Source organism: Acipenser ruthenus, chromosome 20 (genome assembly GCF_902713425.1).
Source record: "Acipenser ruthenus chromosome 20, fAciRut3.2 maternal haplotype, whole genome shotgun sequence".
Taxonomy (NCBI): Eukaryota; Metazoa; Chordata; class Actinopteri; order Acipenseriformes; family Acipenseridae; genus Acipenser; species Acipenser ruthenus.
This window is the reverse complement of record NC_081208.1, coordinates 19447610-19468827: the sequence shown is the minus strand read 5'-3', so window position 1 is coordinate 19468827 and position 21218 is coordinate 19447610. Positions and strand designations below refer to the sequence as shown.

General features: G+C 38.7%; 1 protein-coding gene across 2 annotated transcripts in view; it reads left to right on the top strand.

Moving 5' to 3' along the window:
* The window catches only part of LOC117425843 (zinc finger protein 469-like), a 231084-nt gene that overhangs the window by 120386 nt on the left and 89480 nt on the right, over nucleotides 1-21218 (top strand). The window contains exon 1 of one of the 2 annotated variants that reach the window (XM_058993605.1): nucleotides 17370-17690. The exons of the other annotated variant lie outside the window; for it this stretch is intronic. The gene's annotated coding sequence lies outside the window, so the exon portion shown is untranslated. Of the gene's footprint in view, nucleotides 1-17369; nucleotides 17691-21218 lie in introns of those variants that run through there. 2 annotated transcript variants of the gene reach the window in all.

Here is a 21218-nt window from a genome sequence, read left to right as displayed (position 1 = left end):
GTACATAAACTCCAATGACATGCCCTTGCTGTGTGTGTTTTCTGAGGAGTGAGGTTGGGCAGATTCCTTTATCATACAGGATTTCATTTTTAGTAGGGATAATTATAAGTTAATGTGGCCTGTGGGCTAGAGCAGTGTTTGACAGCCACATCTTTCAGATCCAGATTTAGTCACGCTTTTTACGACCCCAGTGTGGTCTCTAATGGTGTGTCCTTCCAGACGCAAAGCCACTACACAGCTTGGCCTGCGCCCAAGATGAGCCCCCGCACTGTCCTCTCCCTTCTGCAGTTGGTTTATTTCAGAAACTGTTTTGGAGATCATTGCAAAATCAGCATAACAGAAACTTCAATATTTTGCACTGTTAGAATGAATTGCTCTTTAGTGGGAAATGTCTCAATAAATGGTTGATGTTGTTATTATTATTAGTAGTAATAGTAGTAGTAGTATTAGTTGTGGTACATACACTATTTCACAATAACCTACTGTTTGGCCTACTGTGCACTTAAAGTTGGATACATTTGGTCAGTTTACATTCCTCAAAGGATAAAAGCTTCCCTCCCTTGAAAAATGCTTGCCCCTTTGTCAGCCTGAAGGCCAGCTAGGCATATTCCTTCAGCTACTTGTAGCAGTAAGAGTGAAAATCTGGGCCTACTCTTCTTTCTATCTGCTATTAGTCTACTCTACTGGAAGAGTCTATAGGCTCAGGAATGCTGTCTCAAAAACCAACCAGCATTGTAATCTAGTCTTTTCCCACACAACCTTAGGTCTACTTAATATACAACACCGCGCTGCAATGAAGTGACGTTATGCACATGTCTCCACACATTGTCACTTTTGCTGTTTGCGGAAACTCACTGGGGTGTTTAGTGCATAGCAGAAGTTTTGCATCACCCTACAGAATTAACTAATTTTGCTTCATAAAGTCAAATGAAACCTGCTGAATAATGTTACGTTATCTATTTCTTGTAACTTTTTTCCTCATCCACAAAAGCAAAACTTTCTAATAAAAGATTTCTTATAATTATTTATTTTTGAGAAATTTCTAGAAATTATAAATTTCCATTGGGATATGTAAACTTTTGACTACAAATAGGTATACGTTTATTGTAAAAGAGTGGTAGTGTGGGGCTGCTGGACACCGGTATTTTCTCTTCACAGACTGGAGTGAACACATCACTGGTCCAGGTGAATACTTTTATTTACAATATTTACAACTAAACACACTTATTCAATTGCGCTTATTCGCCCTGGAGCACACCAGGAACACAGGTAAGTAAAAGCTGGGGCTCCCTCTGGTGGAGTGAGCCAGAAACACAGGTGAGTAGTGGTTGGGCTCCCTCTGGTGGAGTGAGCCAGGAATACAGGTAAGTACAGGTAGGACTCCCTCTGGTGGAGTGAGCCAGGAACACAGGTGAGTAGAGGTTGGGCTCCCTCTGGAGGAGTGAGCCGGGAACACAGGTAAGTACAGGTTGGGCTCCCTCTGGTGGAGTGAGCCAGGAACACAGGTAAGTACAGGTTGGGCTCCCTCTGGTGGAGTGAGCCAGGAACACAGGTAAGTACAGTTGGGCTCCCTCAAATGAGTATCTCCTGGAACACAGAAAAGAATAGCGGCATCCTCTGCAAGAGGGTGCCTGGAAGACACAAGGGAAAAATCCACGATATGCAACAGTGTTCTGACTACAGCCAGGTTTCCGAACACCTACGAATGAAGCTGAATCTCTATTTAACAGCAACAATGTGTCACTTTGTCTTCCTGCCGTGACTGTATGGAAAGCCAGGTAGAAACAGTAATAAAAATTATTCCAATACCACGGTTGAAACATACACCCTTCCTGTTTATAAATGAATCGCTGCTCCAGCAGCCTGTAATCCAACCGGGTTAAGCCAGTCCTGGTCCTATAAATCACCCTTGATGTGTAATCGCTGCTCCTGCAGCTGGAAACCACGCAGTATTTTAACCAGTCCCGCTCATATAAACAACACACTTGGTCAAAATATCGCTGCTCCTGCAGCTGGTAAACAAACAGTGTTAATACTGTGACTGCGCCACACAAGTAACAGGTCTCCTGGTAGACGTGGCGTAGACAACAGAACACAGTATTACAGTTCAAGCCGCACTGCGAAACAAAACCAAACAATTCAAAACAAAAGTCTGCCTCACCAAGAGGAAAAACGCTCTATACTAGACTTAAAGGCGCCACTGCTCCTTCTTCACAATATATATATATATATATATATATATATATATATATATATATATATATATATATATATATATATATATACTGTAGCAGGACAGGGGCCCTGCAAGTTTAATTGTTTAAATTGTTTAATTGTTTTGGCAGTTGGCCTCGTTATTGCAAATTGAGGCCAAGTATAAAAGGAGAACAGTCAGTCTGCTGGAGGCGGCTGCTGTCTGGAGAGCCTGACTGTTTTGTCGTTAATATTGCAAAAAAGGTACTGTGTGTTTTGTATTGTAGGTCAGGTAAACAGCTTAGCTGTCCTGCAAGTCAAGGACCTGCTTATGTTTTGTAAGTGTTCATAAGAGCTAGATGTTTATTTTGTCTTGTTTTGTTTAAAATTAAAAGTGCTCATAAAATTGCTTAACTATCAGTCTGTGTGTTGGGTAATTTTTAAAAGAACCCAAAAGCAAGCCGAGTGAGGAGAGCTCGTTCGCAATATGTATATACAACATGATGGCTAAAGTCAAGCTTGGGCAGAAAAAAAACATCCTGATGAAGTAATCAAATCTGTTTACATTAGCCTTTCAATTTCTCCCCATACTGTACATCAGTCAATTAAAATGCTGTTTCATAATACTAACACCTCATTTGCTTACCTAATGACATCTAAATCTTAAATACCACTTTTTTATTCTCTGCTATTCTGTATATACTATAACCATATATGGTCACCTTTTTCATCATACTGATAACTCTAATTTTACATTTACTCGCATATATATGTTACTCGCATACTTGTTAGCTCCACCTTTATTATGTCACAATAATTTAGATTAAATTTTGATATATTCCTTATTTTCATTATACAATATTTAAATTTTGATATGCAATACGAAAGCATGCAACACACTCACACTTTAATTGGTTCTTTCAGAAATAATCACACAGTACTTAACAATTGGTGTTTTTAAACTTTGCAGCATTCAATTTGTTGCTGGAGTTCTATTGGGGTTGGTAGTAACATCACAGCAGCATTACCCTGCAAGGCTCATGTACAGTGATTTGTCATAAGTAAATAGACGCGTATCATACGTATGCATCTGGAATTGCAAACAGAGGATATTAGTAAACCCACTTCCAATATGCAATATGTCCTTTTCAGGGATATCCATCCCCCCAGTGTTGAGATTCAGCCTGGTCACTAGGGTTAACATCTAGGGATAAAGGAGTGCTAACAAAGGTATTATTTTTTTTGCTTCTTATTAAAACTAGCAACATTATTACTATCCTCCTTTATCTTCTGTTGAAAATCTCTTGTTTTTAAGCCAAATGACTTGGCTGTTTGCACTGTAAACAGCTGATATTTCCTTTCACATCTGTAAACAGTTGTGTGTGCGTCTGTGTGTATGTTTTACTAAAGGGGCAAAGGGTTAACAAAGGCTAATCAAATTGTTACAAGATAAAGGGTTCTATTGATGAAACTTTACATATGCTTTATTTTGGGATGAATTAAATTAAATTAGTCTTGTGTTAGAGAAGGTTTATCCTTGCAAAATGTTACCATTTTAGCAACATTTAGCTATGTATATGTATCTCTCGTGGTATACACTTTAATAAAAGTACAAGCATTCAAATGCTTAAAATAAACTCTTTTTTTATATGATTGTTGATTTGTATGTGGTAGCATATGTTTTTCCACCTTTCTCTTAGCCATTTTGTAATTAAAAAAGAATGTACAGCACAGTAATAGTGTATGCCTGGAAAAAGCATGGGGAAACTGCTAAATTATCATGCATATTTACCTGAAAGTGCCTCGAAGGCAATACAAAAGCTTCACTTGACCCGGGGTATGTCATGTTATTTATCTAACTTGGCATGTCTTGAGCTGCTGAAATTGCCTTGGCTAGTTTGTGATTCATGCCTGGGGCATCGGAGCAGGTGTGACTGGAAACAGTGACCTATGGTGGAACATTTTTCCTGCATTTCTAATTAGCCTGAGGCTGTAGTTGTTTTTAGGTAAGAAATCTATTCTATGAAAGATCTTGTAGGATGCATGCTTTAAATTACTTCTAAAGCATAAGGTGTAGCCTCAGATAAGAAGAACTGAATTGACAAGTCCTTTTTCAGCAGTGGGACCTGAAACATGATAACATTTACTTCACACTTGAAATTCACAGTCCTCACTCAGCAAGAATTCAGACGAGAGCATGTAATTATAGAACTGGTTAAAAACACAAAACAGAAAGTTCTTGTAATGGGAATACCATCTCATTAAGGTGAGGTATTGAGTGGGCTGCCACAAAGGTCAACCCTTATTTATACTGGGGGCCGAGAGGCAAACAAACTACATTCACAGACAATGCAAAGGCACAGGGACTCAGGGAAGTCTCGTGGCAAATTATTGTTATTATTTATTTCTTAGCAGATACCCTTATCCAGGGCGACTTACAATTGTTACAAGATATCACATAATTTTTACATACAATTACCCATTTATACAGTTGGGTTTTTACTGGAGCAATCTAGGTAAAGTACCTTGCTCAAGGGTACATCAGCAGTGTCCCTCACCTGGGATTGAACCCACAACCCTCTGGTCAAGAGTCCAGAGCCCTAACCACTACTCCACACTGCTGAAGGGTAGGTTATTGAATTGGTCACAAAATATAGGCAGTGAATACATAACGAATGGGTTTGAAATATTACAGGAAGACTAAAAATCACCTCTGTGTTTTAGTGGACTGCTTTCTTACTTGATCTCATAAGGGTAGAGGTAATTAGCACTTAATGACATGAGAATTGCAGACAGATTAAAATAATTGAATCTCTTCTCATTTAATAGGCATGTGAGTGTTATTTAGAATCCTACATGGTATAAAGTTAATCTTTCTAGGTGCGAATAAGGACATTTATTGGCCCACGACTGACTTGAAAATAAAATCTATTTTATTTTTTTTATTTTTCATAAATCACCCTTTAGCACAGGGTAAGACTAGAGGGCACACATGGAAGCTGATTAAAGGTTTAGAATGGAAAGTAATGCAGGCAATAATAAATGCACTGGATAGCATCCAGTATCTAACAGCAATAAAACTGCAGTCTTTATTCATGAAACAGTTTGAGCCTGACCCAGGGTTAATGGTGTACTTCCCAGGGGTGGGGCTTGATGGTTCGAACTACCTCATTCATTTCTAATGTTCTTTTGTTCAAAACAATCATTTCCAATCCCAAACAACCCAACTTTGAATTCACTAAGTTTAAAAAAAAAGTATTTGTTTGATTTTTTAAAAGTTGATTCATGTTAAGAATCTGTTAACATTTAGAAGATGTATGTATTCAACAACTTTGTCGCGGAGTTCTTTTGAAAGCGCCTTGGTGCTCATGGTTGAGTCTTTGCTTTGAAATGCACTACCCAGCAGAGGGAACCTACAGGAACTGCTGAATTTATCCTGAAATCATGTGAATCACTACAATTTAACACAGGTGGAGGGCACTTAACTTGGTGTGTGATTTTGAAGGTGATTGGTTACACCTGAGCTAATTTAGGATTGCCATTACAAGAGGGGTGGACACTTATCCAACTAAGCTATTTCAGTTTTTATTTTTAATTAATTTTCTACAAATTTCTAGAATATTTTTTTCACTTGGAAGTTGTGGGGTAGGATGTGTAGATAAATGAAAAAAAAAACTATTTTAATGCATTTTAATTCCAGGCTATAAGGCAACAAAAGGTGACAATTTTGAAAGGGGGTGTAGACATTCTATAGGCACTGTATATACAGTATATATATATATATATATATATATATATATATATATATATATATATATATATATATATACACACACACACACAAAACTAATATATATATAAAATAATAATAATAATAATAATAATAATAATAATAATAATAATAATAATAATAATAATAATAATGATAAAAGAAACCTGTTATAGGGAGAATGCAGCATGTCTTAAATCATTAGACCTCTATATCACTATTTTTAAAGTGAGTTATAAAAGGTTGCCAGGCAGGGTCAGATTTATCAGTTGAACCTTGCAAGGTGTATCTCACCTTCTCAAGTTTTAGAAAATGTAGAACATCCCTGGTCCAATGGGTAAAAGAGGGTGGGGCAGCTTGCTTCCAGTTTAGTAATATGAGATGTCTGGCCAGTAAGGTAGCAAATGCCAAGTAGTCTGCTTCAACCTTCGCAGACCATTGGGAATCACACCAAATAGTGCAGTAAGGGGAGTAGGTTCAATAGACATTTGGTCAATTTGCGAGAAGCTCTTAAGAATTTAGATCTAGAAAGGAGACAACTTAGGAGAAGACCAAAACATGTGAATGAGAGTAGCTGGAGCCTGTTTGCATCTTTCACAGGTCGGGTCAAGGTCTGGTACAGATAGAGGAAGAGTGTACCCTTGACAGAATGTTATTCCACTCGTGTTCTGGGAGTGTAACATCAAGATTTTGCTGCTGCTGTTTTTTCAACGTATCTAATGAGGGATAATGTAGAGTGGAAATAATGTTGTATATTAAGGATATTGCTCCTTTGCAGATTTATTTTCAATATACTATCAATAGGGGATTCAGGTGGTAGCTGGGGAAACTGACTTACTTTATCTTTCACAAAGTTCCGAATTTGTAAGTAACTGAAAAAATGTGATCCTGGCAGGTTACATTTTTGGGAGAGTTGATCAAATGAAGCAAAACGTTATCAATATATAGATTTTTAAGGGAAGTAATACCATTTCTGTGCCAGACACGAAATGCAGTATCCACAAGGGAGGGCTAGAATAGGTGGTTGGTGTTAACAGGAGAGAGTATAGAAATGAACCGCAGACCAAAATGCCGCCTAAACTGTGACCACATTTTAAGAGATTGTTGGACGATGTGGTTAGCGCTGAAGTTGGAGGTAGAAAGAGGGAGGGGTGAATAGAAAAGCACAGGTAAAGATGTCTACACATGGGAGGCTGCCTCTATTTGTAGCCAAGAAGGATCCTCCTCCAGAGGCTGATCATGAAGCCAGTAAGCCATATTACGAATGTTGGCTGACCAATAGTAAAACTGGAAGTTAGGTAGTGCTAGGCCACCAAAGGGTTTTGGTCTTTGCAGGAAAACCTTACAAATGCACAGAGTCTTTTTGTTCCAGATAAATGCAGAGATCAACTGATCTAAGGAATTAAAAAAAATATTTATTTATGACAACTGGAATGCACTGGAAAAGATAAAGAAATGTAGGGAGTATATTCATTATAATATAGTTAATGTGCCAGTAAGAGAGAGGAGAGGAAAAGCAGACCAGTGAATCATATCTAGCTTGGCACACTCCAAAAGAGGGGTGAAATTTGATTTAAAACGGTCCGAGCATGAGCGTGTGAGTACATTTTTCGTCAGATATTTTGAATGATAGAGTTTTGAGAGGATACCGTCTGGCTAATGCATTTATGGGAATAATTAACTTTTTCTTAGATTCAGTTTATAACCCGAAAACCTACCAAAATCATCAAATATGGAGAGGACATATGGAAGGGAGGAAGCAGGATTAGAAATATAAAGCAAGAGGTGATTAGTGTACAGTGAGGCCTTATGCTCTCTTTCCCCACGGTTAACGCCTGCACAGCCTGGTTACTATGCAAAGAAATAGAGAGGGGTTCAATGGCAATGGCAAAGAGAAGTGGAGATAGGGGGCACCCTGTCTGTTATTTGTGCGGAGTGAGGCAGTAGGGAAGTTTGACCCAAGAGATAAAATTAGAGCCAAACCCAAACCTCTGGAGGGTAGAGAAGAGATAATTTCACTCCACACGGTCAAAAGCTTTTTCTGCATCCAGTGAAATCAGGACTTTGGGAAGTGGTAGAGATGAAGGGGTATATATAATATTGAAAAGACGCCTTACATTAAAGACAACCGGAAGTCCGGACAGTCTTCTATTTCTATATACCGTGCCACTATTGTTCAAGTATCCATCTAGGTGGGATTGAGATAATCTTTTGCCAACACAGGTAATACGAAGAGCTTGCATAGAAAAATATGAGCAAGGAGCTATTATATGATTACAAAAGCACTAACATTTTTTTTTCCTTTTTAGATTTTTGGAATTTCGTTTTATTTTGTTTTTATTAAAAAAAAAAAAATACTTCCAATTGCAACATTTAAATCAATGTATTGTTTTATTCACCGTTTATTCATTATTTATATTTCTTATTTGCAAAAAAACAGATCTTTAAATATGGTATTTGCTTGGGGAAAGCATGGGAAAGGTCCCAGTCTCCTTGCTAATCTACTGTGGTAAACATTCATAAGGGATATGGGTCCACTAAGTAAAAAGAGACATTTTAAGTCTTTCCTAGTACTACATTCTTTCTAACATGGTTTCATCGATATGCTGTAGATAGTAGATTGTATACTATAGTTTTGTTTTTTTTTTACATGGCTCATTAAGGGTTAAATGTGCTGAGCAAACCCCCTTTTAACAGAGGACCACTTGTGGATTGGGGAATGCACAGGTGTTGCCTGCAGTTACCTGGAAAGCAAAGGCATGGTCACTATTCATTCATCCCAGTAATGATAGCTAATGACAAACCTTTGAGTGATGAAACGCTGATTAAACCTGACACTGGCACCAGCCTTTTCCAAGATCACTGCTAATTCTGTGTCCCTGTATATGTACGGTAACTATTGGGATCTTAAAGCAGCAGTCTCTAATTTAATTGTGACATGATTCCTGGGTGACTACTGTGTATTATTCCATTGTTAAGGCTTCTGTGCGCTCGGCTTCATCATCTACAAAGCAGCTCTTGTTGGCTTACCCACTGGTTTACATTCTCTAAAAGCACACGTCTTTCCTTGAAGCCTTCTTCCCACTCTTACCTGTTTCATAATGCACGACCGTCACATGTTGAAATTGCAATTGTGAATTAAATGAATGCGAATTGCGTGTTTTTGCATGCTAATCACACATTATTTAGTAATTGTGAATAGGATAAAAGTGTGAAGAATGTTTCAAGAAGAGATGTGTGCTCTTTACCAGTGGAAAAGCCAACACTGGTATTTGTCATTATCTTTCAACAGGAACAGAACCAACCCAACAATACATGCAGCTGCAAGTGGTTATACAATGTGATTATCCATAACTCATGAATTCTGTTGGAACAAAAGTCAAGGTTTTGGCCAGCAGCTTCAACTGTGTTAGTAGATGCAGGTGTCTGCTTGGCAACGAGGAAGCTGCAAGCTTTGCTTATAATAATTTAATATCTTTATTTTTATATAGCGCCTTTCATAGTGGACCACCATCACAAAGCACTTAAAAGGGAAACAGCACATTAAAAAATAAGTGGATCTTCCTAAGTAACACTTTTACAGCCAATATGTTTAACATGAAATTTAAACAAATTAGTAAAATTAAAAATAATACATACAAAATTAAACTTACTCAGGTTAGCCACAAACCACAATCAATATTGTGACCACACTGTGGTGGTGGAATTAAAAAAAAAATAGTAACAAGCAGCCAGAAAGATTAATTTAAGGATTCAAAGTTAAAAAATACACTTTTGCACTATTGATAAATATGACCCAAATGTTATTGGATGTGTCTGGCCCATGTATGGTACTGTATGTTAAGGATGAAGCACCTTCTTGCAGGAAAGTGCCTCACATGCCTGGAGGAACACTTTTCATGTCTGATAAATATTGATTGGTCTTGTCTCTGTTTTGTACTTAGATCTAGGATAAGGGGCAGGATTCTGAAGACATTACATCAACTGTAAACATGTTTTTCGAAAGTATAAGAGCTGAATATCGTGCTTTTTTTTTATCTAAGTAGTGGCAAAGGTTTCAATGTGCTCAAGGGTTCAGTAATGTGCTCTTTGTTCTTCTCACTAGATGCAGTGCTGACTTATTGTTGTCATTTATGATTTAATGAAGCATAGACAGTTTGAAGTCTGGAATAGTCATAAGGAGCAGACTGAGACTGCCTGAAGCATACAGTCCCTGATTGTGATCGATGTAACACACGGTATTCCTCTCCTTTTTTTTTTTTTTTTTTTTTTTAAATTTAGTAGTGTCCAATTATTTTGTTTAGCTCAGCATACTGCTACCACCCCTGCGCTGACTCGGGAGGGGCGAAGATGAACACTCGCTGTCCTCCGAAGCGTGTGCCATTAGCCACCCGCTTCTTTACACGCTGCAGACTCACCATGCAGCCACCCAGCGCTACAGCGTTGAAGAACAATGCAGCCCTAGGCAGCTTACAGGCGCAGTGAACCGAGGACACCCTTGCCGACCTAACCCTCCCTCCCCTGGGTGGCACTCGGCCAATTGTGCACCACCCCCTGGGTTCTCCCGTCTGCGGTCGGCAAAGGAATTGCCTGGACTTGAACCAGCGACGTCCAGACTATAGGGCGCATCCTGCACTCTACGCGAGTACTTTTACTGGATGCGCCACTCGGGAGCCCCTTCCTCTCCTTCTTTTTGCTTGTATGCCCCTGTCACAAGGCTGGCTGGTAGTGACACGTCAGACCCGGAAGAAACACACAGACAGATGGTGGTGATGAGTGAAACTGAGACGCAATGGTAGCGTTCAGAAGGTTTATTGCAAAATAAAAAGGTTTTAAACACAAAACAGCACACGGCACTTACGCCAAAATAAATATATAAACAAAACGAACAGACACTGACACACAGGGACGAACACTAAACAAACACGTACCAAGTAGCAATTGTTCACTATTAATTTATCTCCTCACTCTCCCGTTCCTTCGCCCTGAACACCCAACCCCGAGTGAATGAAACGTGCATCTATTTATACTGTTGTGCTGGGATTCAATTACTAATTAATTATTCACTTGAATCCCAGCACGTGGATTAATTACGTGCAACCTCGTGCGCGCATATTACTTACTTTAAATGCACGTGCAGTGATGTGCAATCCCGTGCCTAAATACAATTATACAATTTAAATACCATGTGAAACACAGACCCGTTTATATCCCGTGTACCAATCTCTATACACCAACATTAACACACGCAACATACAACACAGAAATGCACACAGGGGCGCAGCACATTGCCACAGCCCCTCATGAATTTTAGAGAAGAAACGTTAAAAATTTTGCATTCTTCCACTGCCTCCCAACATTACCATCTGTAGCTGTTTTGACAGCGCTCCGCATTTAGTCAGATTTAATTAGGATTATATTGTACTTTTGATGATGAATTGATACAAGATTTTATCTGAAAATAACTTTTAAAAAAATGATGCAAAATTGATGCAAAACTTTTGGCCATAGCTGTACTTAGTTTAAGGTTATCAGGAGCATACTCACCCATGTTAGGAAGCCCTTTGATTTTGAGTGTTCTGTTTGCCGTCACTGACTTTATTGCCTGACGTTTTTCAACACTGTTAAACCCGCACATGAGAGAGCACCCCTGGACAGTGTACGGGTCTCGTGGGTCAGGCCTTTAAACGCGCGGCAGCTGACATATTTATTGTTTCTATCTGCCCAAAACGTCAAAACACTCCTTTCTTGACTTGAAGGTGAAACTATTAAGAGATGAACAAGTAGACAATGTTTTGGTAAATGTCTTCATCAAAATCCAATTGGTAGGGTGAGATGACAGCTTGTTAGTAAATCAGTTATTGTGAAGGGCTTTAAAACAGAAAGGTGCTGGTACAGCTGGCCTCTTACTTTAAGGCAATGTACAGTGTCTGGTTTTTTAATTCAGCACTGCTGCTATTTCAACTGCTACTGCTACAGCTGAGTGGTTTAGAAAGAATAACACTGTGTAACAATTTATTTTTTTTTTGGTTCCTGGGTAGTAAGTGTTATTTCCTAATTGCTTATGCCTCAAAAGTATAGAAAATTGCTATTATTCCCCACAAACTTTGCTTTTGTGACCAGGACAGTGATATTTTGAAATTTACCTATTTTCCAGAACATTCCAGATAGATTCAGTGCTGAGTAAACTTGGAGTAACTTCTAGAACTTTCTAGAACTTTCCAGTAATATAAATAGTAGTATAAATACAAGGGCCTTAAGCCCACCAGTTCAGTTTAGTTCCAGCTGCCTAAGTGGATACATATCTGCATTTTTCTGAGATGGCATCAAGAGGCTGCAAGCATCCGGCAGACGCATTTTGCTATGTCTGCGGCCAATTTATCAAGACAAGAGCGAAAAGTACTCCGTGGAAGCATCTGCTAAGATGTGTGAGGCCTACAAGGCATATTTCGGCATGCCTGTCGGGGATCAAGACAATTTTCAATGTTATTGAAAAAATATATCATTGTCACAAAGACGGCCGGAGTGGGTGGTGTCAGACCAGAGCCAGGAAATAAACAACGGAGACTTGGGGTTTTGGTGAAGCTGAGCGCGTGATCGCGCTCAGCATTTAATAATTAACAAACAGAAAAGAAAATAAAAGGGTTGAACACAAAACAGGACACGGCACTGGAGCCAAAATATACAGGTAAACAAAACGAACTAACACATAAAACAAGTGGACGAATGTTAAACAAGTACCGTGCTGGCACTTCCAGCACGCTGTAGCAATTGTTATTCTTACTTTTCTTTTTAATGCTTTCTCCTTTCTCTCTCCCGTTCTCCACTCACGAACACCCAACCCCGAGTGAAAGAAACGTGCATCTATATATACTGTTGTGCTGGGATTCAATTACTAATTAATTATTCACTTGAATCCCAGCACGTGAATTAATTCTGTGCAAACCCCATGCTCATATATTACATTTAACCAGCACGTGAAGTGATTTGTGCCCTCCTCGTGCCTAAATACAAATCTACATTTTTAAATCACACGTGAAACACAGACCCGTTTATATCCCGTGTACCAATGACTATACACCAACATTAACACACGCACGCAACATACAACACATAATATGCACACAGGGGCGGGGCACATTGCCACAATCATATATGAAAAATGTTGCGAGAATCTCTTACACATTAGTCATGGGTGAAATAAATGTATTTTTGTAGGATGGTACAGAGGGGAAAAGAGAGCCATGAAGTTCGCCATTCCAAGAATTTGGCGGGAACCCACTGACCACTCAAGCAACTGCTACTTCTGCATGGTGGACCCTTCCAAACGTCGGACTGGCAAGAATGCACCTGCTATCACGTATCCGGACCTTCCTTCATCCATCGCCCCGGTGCCACACTGCCATGAGCTCCCCGTACCCACTCCTCCGGAGAGAGAGCAGCCGTCTTTAGAAGAGAGCAGCAAGTCAGAGAGCGAGTGAAGACGTTGTAGATCCAGATGACAATTTCAGAGGTGGAGCTGAGGAGAGAAACTCATACAACCCCCAACCAAAAAGACCTCAATGACTTGATTAGAGACCTTGGTCTCACCAAGTCCAATGCCGAGCTTTTGACGTCTAGGCTCAAGCAGTGGAACTTGTTGGATGAAAGTGTGCAAGTCGCAGATCAGAGGAAGCGTCACCAACCTTTTTCCAGCTTCTTCACCCATCAAGATGGGCTCTGCTTCTGCCACAATGTGACCAGTCTGTTCGAGGCAATCGGAATCGCCTGTAACCAGAAATCTCGAAAAACTACTCACTTCTAAATCTTTTGTAGTCATTTTTGTATTACTTTAGTATAAATACATGTTAATTTGGATTCATATGTTGTTTTTTTCTGACTTTATGTGAACGAAAAGACACAAATTCGCCCGTTTTCTCATTGGAAATAGGTAAATTTCAAAATATCACTTTCCTGGTCACAAAAGCAAAGTTTGTGGGGAATAATAGCCTGTGAGGCGTGTGAGTAATAATGGAATTTCCAGACAGTACTTTACGTGTAAAAATGTTTCTTTATTAATATTTACACGGAAAAAAAAAACAAACAAAAGAAGGATGTGAGGGAGGGAGTGCTGGAGAAACAAAACGAAAGGATCGGAAGCTTCTTAGTCCTCTTCTTGATATGCTGAATAAAAAAAAGAAAAGAATCAGAACCAAGAGAACAACGTGAGTAAAGCTTCCGACCGTGAAAATAAAAGCGACAAGAACCCGGCACTGCTTCTCTCCCTCCAGCCTTTCCTCCGCCTACACTTTGTGGGACCAACCCCGGACACAGTAGTACGTTCCCTTTAGTATGCAAAGCCCCGCCCCGGTAGTCAGTGGAACACCAATTCCAACTGACAGGTGTCCTTGAACCTCACGTGACTCCAGTGGCTGGAATTTACATACTCGTACTTCCGCCCCTCACCAAGGTGCCGCCCCTCATAAAGATGACTTTCGTCATGGTCACGAGATCTTGGTAAGGGAAGTCCCGAGTTGGTTTGATACCTTCTACTGTCGGGAGGCTGAATTACAGACCGAAACCCCTTTGACTCATCACATAGCCATTTTCTATACTTTTGAGGCATAAGCAATTAGGAAATAACACTTACTACCCAGGAACAAAAATTGTGTTACATAGTGTAATTGCTTTAATGTAATGTGTAAAGATAGACTCCAAAATAATGTTACTTTGACCTGTGACCTAAGATGTCTTCCATATTGTGGTCTCATGACACCACCATTGCAGTTTTGGCTGTCAGTGATTGACTCATACCAATACAATTACTTAGAAAGGCAACTGGTGGAGTTAAATGGACATTTCCAGCTCTTCTGAATGTATTAATCTGTTATTGTTGGTGAGTAGTGTGTATGGGGACCTTTCTTGGCCATGCTTTTATTGTTGTCATATCTTAGACTATTTTCTCATTGTTTGTTTTTCCTCCTAACTTGGACAATCATCTTCACATTTAAATAAATCCAAGATGTCTGTGTAATGTTATGTTTTCCACTTCTGACGCCCACATGTGCTTTCCAGCAGTAGGTTATCTCCTGAAATGACCTCTGGCAGCTGCTGGCTTATAAAATAATGACTCCCTTCTGTAGTGTATAAAGGGTTAAAGCTGAAAGCTATTTCTTTGAAAAGTACCTTGTTAAGCACTGAGTCTACTATTGGGTGTTCCCCTAATTTGGGTGATACATATATTGATTCTATTGGCTGTGTATGTAATAGAATGATACTTTTTAGGAGAGTTATGTTAATTAAGCTGTGGAAGTTTCTGGAAACAGCAGTGTAGTAAAATGGAAGCCGTGTTCAAGACATGCTACACTCCTGCTTTTTGCCTGAAGTCCTCAAAATAAAGAAGTTTGTTCTTTTGAAATTTCAAGCAGTCTCCTTTTTTCTTTTATTTTCATCTGTTCAATTCAAATAACCTAGACCACACTGTAAATTAATAAAGGTCCCTTTGAATTCAGATGTTATTTTGAGAACTGCAGAATATAAGATCACGATCAAATGAGACTCCCCCTCCCCCTCCTAATAAAACTAACCCAAGAAGATAATGAACCCAAATTCAACACAGCCTGTGAAATAATAGCCATATGCAAGCTGGTAAAGTTAGCGAGGAATTTCCATTTTTAATGTGAGAACGATTGACTTAAACCATATTAAACCAGACAGACAAGGAGGGACAACAGTGACATTTGATACTGCATGACAGTTTGTTTATTTGCTTTCTTATTCAAGTAAACAAATAATAACACTGATGAAAGAAGAAACTTGATTTAGCATTACAATAAATTAGAATTAGGGTGGCGTATATGAAAGTACCAATTAACAAAAAGTCTGATAACTGTGTGAAACTGTTTAACATGTCATCTTTATCAGAGTTGTTAGGTGTTTTGTTATTGGTACTTTTTAAAAGCAGCTATAAGGATAGTGGCTTCATCATTACCATTGTATAAGGTTTGTTTTCTTCTCAGTATGCAAATGCGTTTTTTCTGTTTCTGATAAATTTGATAATATCCCCTCTATAGTGCAGTACTGCCAAGGTTTTTATTTTTTTTATTTTTATATAAATTAAATTCCAATGGAAATTTATAGATTAAGACCATGTTTTATTTTGTTTTTTTTTTAAATCTGGTTGCATTTCTTTCAGAGTGACACATAAAACCGTATTTAATCCTGAACATTTGTTTCACTCTGGGCAGCTGGATTTGGTTTATATGGCATTCCGAAATAATAGAAAACAAGGATTAACTTTATATATTCCATGATTTCCTTAAAAACTTAAAACTTTAAACTTTGTTCGACCAGCAAAGGATTGCTTTGTCTGCAACCATGTGTTCCTCAGAATTCCGATCCCTTTCTGAGGATTCCGGTTAACCACACTGAACCGTTTGCATTGGGAGGCTGAGTTTGCTTATTTCTGTGTAGACGAAATGGCTCAAAGGTTTGTAAGGTGTCTCAATGAGTGAAGGTTTCAGCTGTTTTTCTGTTAAAATAACAACCACATTTACCCCATACCTCCCCTGGAAACAAGTTAAGTACCAGGCTCATTGAATCTAATACTGTTTAAAAAACAAGCAGACAAACGTTCAGGCTCAGGTTATGAAGGTTAATCCTTACGTTTTAGATTTTAGTACTTGATTTGAGGGTAGATTTTAACAACCTATACCTTGCCAGGATACAGCTAGATTCTGTAGTGCTGTAAAATGCTCTAATAAAGGAAATCTGCAATTCCGTTGGAAGCACACAGATGTCAGTTGCTGATTACCAGCAGGAAAACCTGTAACCAAATTACAGTCTACTGGCAACCAGTAAGAAACCAGAAATCCTGTACAAACTGTACTCTTCTAGAGAGACAATAATTCTTACATATAGGAGTAACCTATGGGTTTAAGTTTCTCTCTCACAGATAAGGTTCTGTGCACAGTACAGATAGTGTGTAACGTTCATGTAGGAGGCCCAAACCTGCTGCACAGGAAAGTAAATCTACAGTGTGGTGGTAGGATAAATTGGCCACTTCAGTGAAAATAAAGAAGTCAAACTATCTACAGCAAAAACTATAAGGGGCTTGTAGTTGAGCATTTTGCTATGCTTACGTATGAGATTTAAGAAACTTTTTTTTTTTTTAAAGACTTGGTTATTATGCATTTAATGAAAGGGAATGTGCTGAGTGTGTTGTTGTTATGTGGTAGCAGGAGAAGGCTTTTTACTGCCTTGAGTGGGTTAAGAAAAAGAGAGAAAGAGCTAGCTGTCAGTAGCATGCTAATGAGCATATGACATCAGAAGACAGTGGAGAGAGAGAGAGAGAGAGAGAGAGAGACAGAGAGAGAGAGAGAGAGAGAGAGAGAGAGAGAGAGTCTTATTATGCTTCACACAATATATTGTCCAGCCTTAAAAACAGCAGTGCAGGTGTGTCCAGTCTGAAGTCAGATCAAACTCTCACAAGCAGTCTGTGTTTGTGAAGGAGAGAGGGAAGAAGAGCTCTGTTTTAATTCATCTGCCTCAATAACCAATCCCAGAGGAGGAGGGCTGCTCTTTTATATTCTACATGCTGCTGATTCTATCTTATACTGTTGACATAATTGGAGTTTAATGACAGTGGCAGCTTTATAAGCGCAGAGTGAGGACCATTGGTGGAGGAATGGGATGAGAATAACTGAAGAGACAGAGGGGCAAGGCTTGCTTCAGTGACGGAGCGTGCAAGGTGAGGGTGATTCTGAACCAGTTTCTTTGCTTTCTGCAGGAGGAATGTCAGAACTCTGGAATCTATTACAACTGTTCTTTGAAAGGGCTCACTGACTGAGTCTGCAAACCAGCTGGGAAAGGTTTTAAGAGTTTGATAGAGAGAGGAACAATGCTTAAGCTAGGTGTGTAGTTAGTAGATTTTCTTTTATTTGTCTTTTTGTTTGCAATCTTCTTTGTCAATTTACACCAACTTAAAAAGAAACAGAGCTTTTTAAAATTGCAATTGATAATCTTATTCTGAGGGAGTGGATGTAGCAAGAAAGAAAGGTGTTTGCAAAACAGGTAATGAATTAAGTGAGAGTGCCTGTATACTGTAGGTATTGCAGATGCAGTGTTGTTCAGTTTTGATGGAAAGTGTGCTTTTTTAGGGTTAATGATTTGACACCCTCTCCAAGGGAAAGGAAGAGCTTTATAAATAGAAGAGCAACAGCAATGAAAGTTACAAGCCCATAAGAGACGGGAGCCTGCTTTAAAGTGGTGGGTATAAAATGGCTATGTGCACGCAATTGATTACAAATTAAGAAAGGTTCCAGCCAGGCTGTAAAACCAAGTCTCTAAATGAGGTCAGGGGCAGGGTTTATTTTTTTGGAATTGCTGTGTGAAGGTTTCTCTCTCTCTCTCTCTCTCTCTCTCTCTCTCTCTCTCTCTCTCTCTCTCTCTCTCTCTCTCTCTCTCTCTCTCTCTCTCTCTCTCTCTCTCTCTCTCTCTATATGTTTACAAACAATTGCTTAATATAAAATTTCTTTTTTTTCAATAATTAGTTGATCATACATTAGAGAATGCAATACTCAGCAATTCTCTTCCAGTTGTTTATTGTTTACAAAACAGGTGCCCAGACTGAATACATTTGAATATATTTGATGTTGTGTTGACAATCTGCTTGTATCTAAGATGCCTTGTTTTATATTGTATTTTTACCAGTTCTTCCTATCAAACTGACAAACAAGCATTAAAAGTCCAATGCACTTTGTAGAAGTTGCCATAAGGATTGTGTGTTGTATGTTTTTCTTTTAATTCAGATAAAGGTAGATGCGCTAGAGTGCAGGAACTACATTCATTAAATGTTGGTGAGCTTACTGTCAAAGAAGCTGATTGATTGGAATGCAAAGTGTATGAGTTTTCTGAACAGCTGAATAAAGCCAGTCCTTTTGGTCTTAATGCGGGATGTTAGTAGCTGTTGTATATGTAAACATGCACCCTATTTTTCACTGTGTATTCCTGTTTTCCAGTGTAGCCATTAAAAATGCAGGTGTTTCATGGAAAACATTGTTGTTGCCTGTGCCATGCGTGACATTCCTCTTTCACAATGCATACAGGAGCACATTGTGTAGTCTGTTTAACTTTCAGTGACGTGAACCGGACTCAGAAATGTAGTGTAAGGGCAAATGGTGACTGGCTTTTTATCTAAGTCGACTGTTCACTGGGAACTAAAACTAGCAGTAGGGATTTCTCTTGTTATTTACTTACCTGTATAGAAGCAGACTGTGATAGATCTGCACAGTGGTTTTAGAATATGCTATTTATTCACCATACATTTACTTCTCTGTGCGTTACCATCCTTACCTACTGTATGCTTGACAATGCTTTCATTACACTTTGATTGGTTTTTAATGTGTGTCGCGACTTTTATAGAAACTTTTTATGCTTTAAATGCATCTCCTGGACATTATGATGACGAATACACCATCTGATTTCAAATGTCATAAGCCATCTCTGTATAACAAATGTTTAGATTTTATAGATTAGGTAGGATAATTGTGAGTAAGTGTGAGTAAAGGTTATCAGTTTAGAGGTGCTTGATCGGGTGGAAATATGATGCACATAACATAATCATTCTTCCATATATCACATTGCAAGTACTGTTTTAAAGTTGTCCCATATCTCATATATATATCAGAAATTACTTTTTCAGGGATGCAAAACACAAAGCGGGTACTATATTAATATGCTGTCTGGAAGTTAAATGGATCCATGATTGCTTAGATTACCCTTATAACAAGTTTGCCACAGTATGCTCTATTACATATTACTAGTATGCTTTTATTATGGTAAACTTTTATTAGGGTAGGACATCTTGAAGAGAGCGGAGGAGAGAGAAGATGGAGGATTCGCTCCCCCTGTATTTGAACGGTACTATAACCTGTTCATTCGGGGAACCCACTCCCATAGTTGCTACAGTATCAGTATATTTCCAGACGCCTCCATACTACTGTAGATGTGGAATGCAGGAGGGCAACAAAGTTCTGTGACAGTGCTATAGAATGCAGTATACTTGCTGTCTAATGCAAACCTTAGTTGCACATGCATGTTTAGTTGTACACTAACACAAATTCCTTGGTGTCTACAGTCAGAGTCTACAGCACATTCTTCCTTAATATAGACATTCTACAAACCCTACTTTATCAGAAAGATGACCATGATGACATGCCAGTATGTTTATATTCCCCAAAGGTATTTTAACTCTATGGACAAGCTCCTTCCCCTTCTTGAAACCTGCTTATCATAATGCCACTCTGTGAGCCAAAATGGCAGCCTCCTGTTACAAACTAAGTTTTGACAGGCTATCATGGTTTTCTTTGCTTAATATACAGTATGTCTCATACATCTACAATGACTGCCTATTATTGGCTTTCATTGGGCTTTTCTTTTACCATGAAATACCGCAGTGATCTTTTAAAAGGGTTATTAATACAGGTACCAGGATGAGTGAGCATAGCTGTGCTCTGCCAAGGCCGTGGGGAAGGGACTTCGGCTCTATGGACGCGTACTTTTTTTTTAGAAATTAATTGTCTTTGCTACAGTTTTTCCACAGTTAAACTATCAGGTCCTGTCTGCCAGGCTAAATAGAAAATCCTTCTGAAGGTCGAGATTCACAGGTAGCTATGCGTTTTTACATCCAGGAGAGATGATTTGAAATGCATTGGAGTGGAGGCCTGCCTATTGAGCATGGAGAGATTCCACTAATCCTGGCTTTATATGCAGTACAAATATAAAAGCCCTTGAAAATGTGTTTCTACAGTATACAGTAGTAGCTTGTTTTGTTTGTGACAATGTAATTAGAACTTATCCTATTATAAATTGCGTCTCCTTATAAATGTTTACAACAGTATATCACAGAAAATGCATTGCAAAATGTAGTATAGCCAAACTAAATTGTTACCAGTATTTCTTTTACTGAAGATTTTATGACTGATTGTTTGAAGGTAGGGATGAATAAAAAGTTGTTAGCAGTAAAATATTTACATTGTTTTGAAAACCTCATCCATCTGTTTCCTCTTACTGGCCAAAAAACTGCAGATGTGTGTAAGTGAATAGAAGAGAGTCTTTTATTGTGGAGCTGGCCCTGAAGAGGCTGTGCCTGTATTACCAGATATGTATGTCCCATGAGAAACAGAAAGCCCACTTATAGCATCTTCGGTTGTTTAGTATCAATAACTACACTGTGTGATGTGTCAGACCAACCAAGTGACCCGCAAATTGACATTAA